The sequence below is a fragment of the Rhinolophus sinicus genome, chromosome 5 (assembly GCF_057876585.1).
Source record: "Rhinolophus sinicus isolate RSI-liver-muscle chromosome 5, RSI-T2T, whole genome shotgun sequence".
In the NCBI taxonomy this organism is placed as follows: Eukaryota; Metazoa; Chordata; class Mammalia; order Chiroptera; family Rhinolophidae; genus Rhinolophus; species Rhinolophus sinicus.
Genome location: NC_142505.1, coordinates 18,409,795 through 18,416,894, shown reverse-complemented (window position 1 = coordinate 18,416,894; position 7,100 = coordinate 18,409,795). Strand labels below are relative to the sequence as shown.

The 7,100-nt window shown below is 37.7% G+C and overlaps 1 pseudogene; it reads left to right on the top strand.

The window, feature by feature from the left end:
• The first annotated feature begins 5,653 nt into the window (after positions 1-5,653).
• LOC109445404 (procathepsin L pseudogene) lies at positions 5,654-6,643 on the top strand (annotated as a pseudogene).
• The last annotated feature ends 457 nt before the right edge of the window (positions 6,644-7,100 follow it).

Genomic DNA, 7,100 nt, shown 5'->3' with positions numbered 1-7,100 from the left:
CAGCGATTTGGAAGACAACATAGTGGAAAACACCCAATTGGAACAGCAAAAAGAATTTTTAAAAAAATAAGGATAGTTTAAGAGACCTCTGGGACAACATCAGCATAACAACATTCACATCACAGGGATACAAGAAGGAGAAGAGAGAAAACAAGGAATTGAGAACATATTTGAAGAAATAATGTCTGAAACTTTCCTAACCTGGTGAAGGAAACAGACATACAAGTCAAGGAAGTACAGAATCCCAAACAGGATGAACCCAAACAGGCCCACACCTAATACATTATAATTAAAATGTCAAAGGTTAAAGACAAAGAGAGAATCCTAAAAGCAGCAAGAGAAAGGCAACGAGTAACTTATAGGAAGCTCTCACAAAATTGTCAGCTGATTTCTCAACAGCAACTTTGCAGGCCAGAAGGGATTGGCACAAAACATTCAACTTGATGAAAAGCAAGGACCTACAACCAAGACTATTCAGCAAGGCTATGATTTATAATTGAAGGACAGATAAAGAACTTCCCAGACAAGAAAAAGCTAAAGGAATATATCACCAGCAAACCAGTATTACAAGGACTGTTAGAGGGACTTCTTTAAGACAGAAAAAAAAATTCAAAATTATGAATAATAAAATGGCAATAGCTACATATCTATCAACAATTACTTTCAATGTAAATGGATTAAGTGTTCCAATCAAAAGACATAGAAGGGATGAATAGATAAGAAAACAAAACCCTTACATATGCTACCTACACAAGACTCACTTCAGATTGAAAGATACACACAGAAAGTAAAGGAATGGAAAAATATATTTCATGAAAATGAAAATGAAAAAATCAAAACCAAAAATACTGGAGTAGCAATACTTATACCAGACAAAGGCTATAAGAAGAGACAATGAGGAACCCAATAATCCCACTTCAGGGTATTTATCCAAAGAAACTCAAATCACTACTATAAGAGGACATGGGCATCCATGTGTTCATTGCAGCATTGTTGACAATGGCAGCCTGGGAGAATGGATAAAGAGGATGTGGTACATAGATACAATAGAATATTGCTCAGCCATGGAAGAGAATAGGTTCTTGCCATCTGCAGCGGCATGGATGGACCTGGAGGTTGTTTTCCTGAGTGGAGTATATCAGACAGAAAAAGACAGACGCAATGTGGTTTTGCTTATATGTGGAATCTAAGAACAAAATTAACACAAAAAACAGAAACAAACAGATAGATATAGAAAACATTTTGATGGTTACCAGACAGGAGGAGAGTTGGAAGTGTGTGTGAAAGATGGGGATGGGATTAAGAAGTACAAATTGGTTGTTACAAAGTAGTTATGGGGATGTAGGGTCTAGCATAAGGGAAATAGTCAGTAATATTGTAATAACTATATATGGTGTCAGATGGGTACTAGAATTGGGGTGATAGTTAGGAGGGGGTTGGGGAGCTGGGTGAAAAAAGTGAAGGGATTAAAAAGTACAAATTGGTAGTTACAAAGTAGTCATGGGGGTGTAAAGTAAAGCACAGGGAATATAGTCAATAATATGGTAATAACTATATATAATGTTAGGTAGGTACTAGACTAGTCAGGGGGATCACTCCTTAAATTATATAAATGTCTAACCACTATGCTGTACACCTGAAATTAATACAAAATAATACTGATAAAAAGAAAAGAAAAACAAAGGGCCTGGTGTATTACAGTTTTATATTCTGTGGACAATACACAAAATCCACCCTCGCTCCTTCAAAATTTGAATTGTGGTGTGCTTACACTCCATTCAGAATTCATCACTTCTCTCTACCTAAATCTTTAAAACGGTAGCTCACCCCAGGGTAAAATGTGCCCCAAATATTGTACACTTCTTGACCTCAAACAGGTTTTATAACTTCAAAGGAAGTTTGCAACCACTTTTTCAAATGTAGATCAGGTACACAACTTGGCAAAGGAAATGAATGTGGAGAGCCAGAAACCATTATTTAAAAAACAGAGTTCATTTGTATAGACTATTGTTTGGAAAATAAATAGCTCACCCTGGATCCCAAACAAAACTAGAATAATTAAGTACCATTGACTTGGTGAAAATGTCTTATATCTGGTTGAAAGGGGCATAAATATTAATTGAATGAATTTCTTTTATTTTGGTCTGTAGAGTTAAAAACCTTTTAAACCTATTGGAAGCTCTCAGAGCTCTTTCTTGCTACTTACCCTGAACATTGTGTTGAATTGCTGTGTAGATCTTAATATCAACAATATTTGATCAGTGAGCAAATATCAATATTTGGTCTACTCCATAATCTGTACTTACATGCTCTGCCTTCAAGATGCTTAACTATTCCTCTGAAAGTGTAAAACCTTCTTTTGAAGTGGAAATGGGACAAGACATCCCCTAGTACTAAAGCAGAGGCACAAAACTGTAATTATGTATAGAGTATAAAAAAATCTCTTTTATTTAAAGGGCACAAAGATGAATAGGGAAAAATAGAGGAGAATGAAAATTAAGGCCCTTATACTCACAGAAGTTACTATTAACCGTTCATTATTCTGTTAAATAATGTACATAGAAAGAGATTTGAATTTCTTATTTCAGAGTTACTTACCTTTTTAAAGTAAATTTTAAAGTGCACTCAGAGTCTTGAGGGTTTTTCTTATCTATGTGACATTGTAGGCTTGTGGATACATGGACTTAATGAGTGCTCTCAATTTAGAGAAACAGAAACTTGAATTCAAGTGGAAATAAATTTAATTTTAAAGTTAATGCTTCAGGTGTGTTGGCATGCCTGACAAGGTTTTATTCTCACAAATGTTTAGTTGGGCTCTCGGTGTTAAAATGAAAGAGAATTGTGAGTCCAGTAGATGCTAGCAGGTGGGAGAAGGCTGCCCTGGCAGGTTGGGGCAAACTGCTGGTAGGTGCCTTTCAGTCCCACACCCCTTGGAGGGAGTGGAGAGTTACCAGTGCTTGGGCATCTTGTGCAGGGCCACTGAGAAATTACATCTTCTGTGTAGAGACTGTCTAGAAAAGAAGGAATAATTGTCCAAGTGTTGGGATTCCCTGGAAAGTTTTCCTGTCTCAGTAGCCAAAGAAAAATTGAATATATTTTGTGTGTGTGTGTGTATGTGTGAAATGAGAGTAGGCTAAATGAAATCTATATTTTTCATCTAGGTTTTATTTGATTCATGAATAATATGCAAGACCGTGTCTAAATATAGTGCATTATGTACAGGTTACGTGAGGAGGGACTACCAAAATTGAATTTCATCTATGGCTGGTCAAACATCTTACTGCTTTACACTTTGTACCTTGCACACAAATGCGTGCATTCACACACTTGTTTTTGCCAGTAAAGACCATGCTGCTCAACCACTCTGAACATGACCTTTGAGTTGTTTTTCTAATAGTGGTTTGGGGTTTGCACTGTTATTCTGTCTCATGTGGTTGTCTTTGTGACCTAGGGCACATTTCCAAAATTTCTAGCAAAAGTTACATTTTTCATCTGAGAAACAGTTTTTCTCACTGAAAAGTGGAGTGGTTAGGTAATGATAATTATGAAATTTCCTGAGCACTCAGCGTAGTAAGCACCGTCCTCATGCTTTACTTCGATGAACTCATTTAATCTTGATAACACTGTTATATAAGCCCTATTATTAATATCATTGTTGATGGACAAAACTGAGACACAGAGAGGTCGAATAACTCACCCAAGAGAACACAGCAGGTAAAAACTGCCAGGATACAAACTCAGGAAGTCTGGCTCCAAGGCCCATGCTCTTAACAACTAAACTACTCCTAGCATTGTGTTGTTTGCTACATAAGGGAAATCTTTGTAAAGTCAATCTTTAACAACTGGTATCTTTAAAACAAGGAAATAAAACTGGCTAGCTAGACAAAAAAGACTAGCCAGACTCAAAAGAAATTAGGGTCTAGTGGACAGAATACCTATTTTATAGTCAGAAATACCTGGGTATGTCTCTGTAGTAGTGGTATTTGCTACTACCAGAATATCCAAGTGCTCGCCTACATTTTCTAGGCCCCTGGTAATCATTAACACCATGTGACTAGTTCTGACCATTGACTATGAGTGGAAGGAATGCAAATCATGTCTGGACGGAAAATTTAATTCTTCAGTCCAGTGTCTGACTCTCCAGGTCTATGTTCATCTGCCATGGTCATGGAGAAAGCCACTGGGTCCAGATGCTATAGCTATATGAGAGCCTCAGTCAGGCTAGGTTTGTGAGTAATCATGGAACAGAGCCCTTCATAAGCCCACCTGGATGTGAACCGTGAGTGAGAAATAAACCTTAGTTGTGTTAAGTCACTGAGAGTTAAGGACTACTTTCTTTCTGTTATTATCTGGCTAATATAGTCTACACGTTTTACCAGGTGTTACAGATATTCATGGAAAAGGTGTTTGACCTCTCTGAGTCTCATTTCCTTATTTTTAAAATATGAACACTAATGCTTTCTTGGCAGAGTTGACAAGAGAATTAAATGAGAGCTCTCGGTGTGATTGGCAAATAGGAGATGCTCGATAAACGGTAGCTATTGTAATTACTCAATAGTATACTACATAAAAGTAACAGAAAAGCTCAAGTGACATTGTGAGTGTATAAAGAACATGAAGGACATTTTTTTAGCAGAGCTTATTATTGGATTTCTATGCATTGCTTATAACTATAAAACAGCTAACGAATATTTCCAATGCAATGCATAAACAGGGTCATAATATGCATCCATTTTATAAATATCTCTTATTTTGGCACGCAGCTTTCACACTCCTGTCTTTTGCTGACTGTAACCCAGTTTCCCATGGAAAACCTTTTCTTCCTCCATTCTCAACCAGCAAGCTGCAGGTGGGTCTCCAAAATCAAGTTTCAGAATGGAGCACATGACAAAGCTAAGTCAATCAATCATCACAGTTCCCTGGCCACAGAGATTGGTTCAAGGATGGGAAAATTGTCTGTTCAGAGCCACCAAGATACAAAGAGAAAGCCAGGGATCCTGAAAAAATGATTATGCCATTCTTTTCTTATTTGAACATCAGATATTGAAATATTTGGAGATATGGTAGCTATCTTGAACTACAAGGGATGAGCCTGTCTGGGAATGGAACCAACATAGAGATGAATGGTACCAAGTGGATGGTGGTGTTGGAGAAATGAAGGTGACATTGTTCGAACCCCTGATCAAGTTGCATCTGAAACAAAATCAAACCCTGGAATTTTCACTTGAGTGAGTTCATAAGATATCTTTTTTTCTTAATCTAGTTAAAATGAGACTTTAGTCAGATGTGACATTTGGGAAGCTCAAAAGGAAAGTACTCAGTTCTGACTAGATGAGGTTAAAATTTGGATCACATGAGTATGTATGGGATCCTTTTCCATTTCTGGAGCTCTACAAAGCTTTTTCTCTGTCATTCTTCCTAGATGCTGTATCGAGGGTTGAGCTAGATTCTCTACAGTCAAAAATATTATGGTTGTGATCTTCAAATTTCAAGTATGTACATAAAAAGTAAGTACAATATTTATGTTATATGCTAATAGAATTTCAAAATATAGGTAAAATAAAAATTCAAATCATAAGAATATGGGGTACTGAGGCCTCGGAGATCTCTGGATCTGCATGTACAGACTGCACCTGCTGCAGGTTTTCGAAACATGAATCCTTCACTCTTCCTGACTGCCCTTTTCTTGGGAATAGCTTCAGCTGCTCCAAAACTTGATGGAAATTTAGATGCACAATGGAACCAGTGGAAGGCAACACAAGGGAAACTACATGGCTTGAATAAAGAAGGATGGATGAGAACAATGTGGGAGAAGAATATGAAAATGACTGAATTGCACAACCAGGAATACAACCAAGGGAAGCAGAGCTTTCCCATGACAATGAACGCCTTTGGCGACATGACCAATGAAGAATTCAGGCAGGTGATGAAAGGCCTTCAAATCAAGAAACACAAGAAAAGGAAAGTGGTCCGGGAACCTCTCTTTGCTGAGATTCCCCCCATCTGTGGATTGGAGACAGAAAAGCTATGTAACTCCTGTGACGGATCAGGGTTACTGTGGTTCTTGTTAGGCTTTTAGTGCAACTGGTGCCCTTCAAGGACAAATGTTCTAGAAAACTGGCAAACTTATTTCACCGAGTAAGCAGAACGTTGTAAATTGTTCACAGTCTCAAGGCTATGAGGGCTGCAATGAGGGCCTACTGGATAATGCCTTCCAGTATATTACGTACAACAGAGGCCTGGGCTCGGAGGAATCCTACCCATATCATGCAAAGGTTGAATCCTGCAAACACAAGCCGGAGGAATCTGTTGCCAATGACACTCGCTTCATGGACATTCATCAGCAGGAGAGGTCCCTTATGAAGGCAGTGGTACCTGTGGGTCCCATCACCATTGCTATAGATGCAAGCCATTATAGCTTCCAGTTCTATGAAGAAGGCATTTATTATAATCCAGCACACAGAAGCAAAGACCTAGATCATGGCATTCTGGGGGTTGGCTATGGTTTTGAAGGAGCAGAATCTGATAACAATAAATACTGTACTGTTGAGAACAGCTGGGATACAGCTTGGGGCGAGAAGGGGCCAAAGACGGGAACAACCACTGTGGAATTGCCACCTCGGCTAGCTATCCTATTGTGTGAAATGATGGTAATAAAAAAGGACTTAATTGAGAACTGGATATCCAAAGGAGGAATTTTATCTTAAAACTGACCACACCTTATCGTGTGGAATAAAACACTCGAATCATTTAAGATCCAAGTTGTGCTTTGAATTCTGTGATATTTTACATGGGTCAAGTGTTACCACTTCTTTAATTACTGCTGTACCCAGCTTTGTATGATCGACTTGCCTAATAACTTTGAAATTCCATGTTTCAAAGGTGTAAAAAGTTTTACCTTTTAAAATAAAACTTTATGAAAAAAAAAAGAATATGGGACACTGATAATGTTTCTGAGTTTTTGAATACATGAGATGGATGTGTTAGTAAGTTTCTTAGATTGAGTCTGGCTGAATCTTGTAAGTTTCATAAATAAAACTATAAATCTTATATCATTTCAAAAAGTTTTGTGAATATGCTGAAGTAGAGAAAGGCACTTA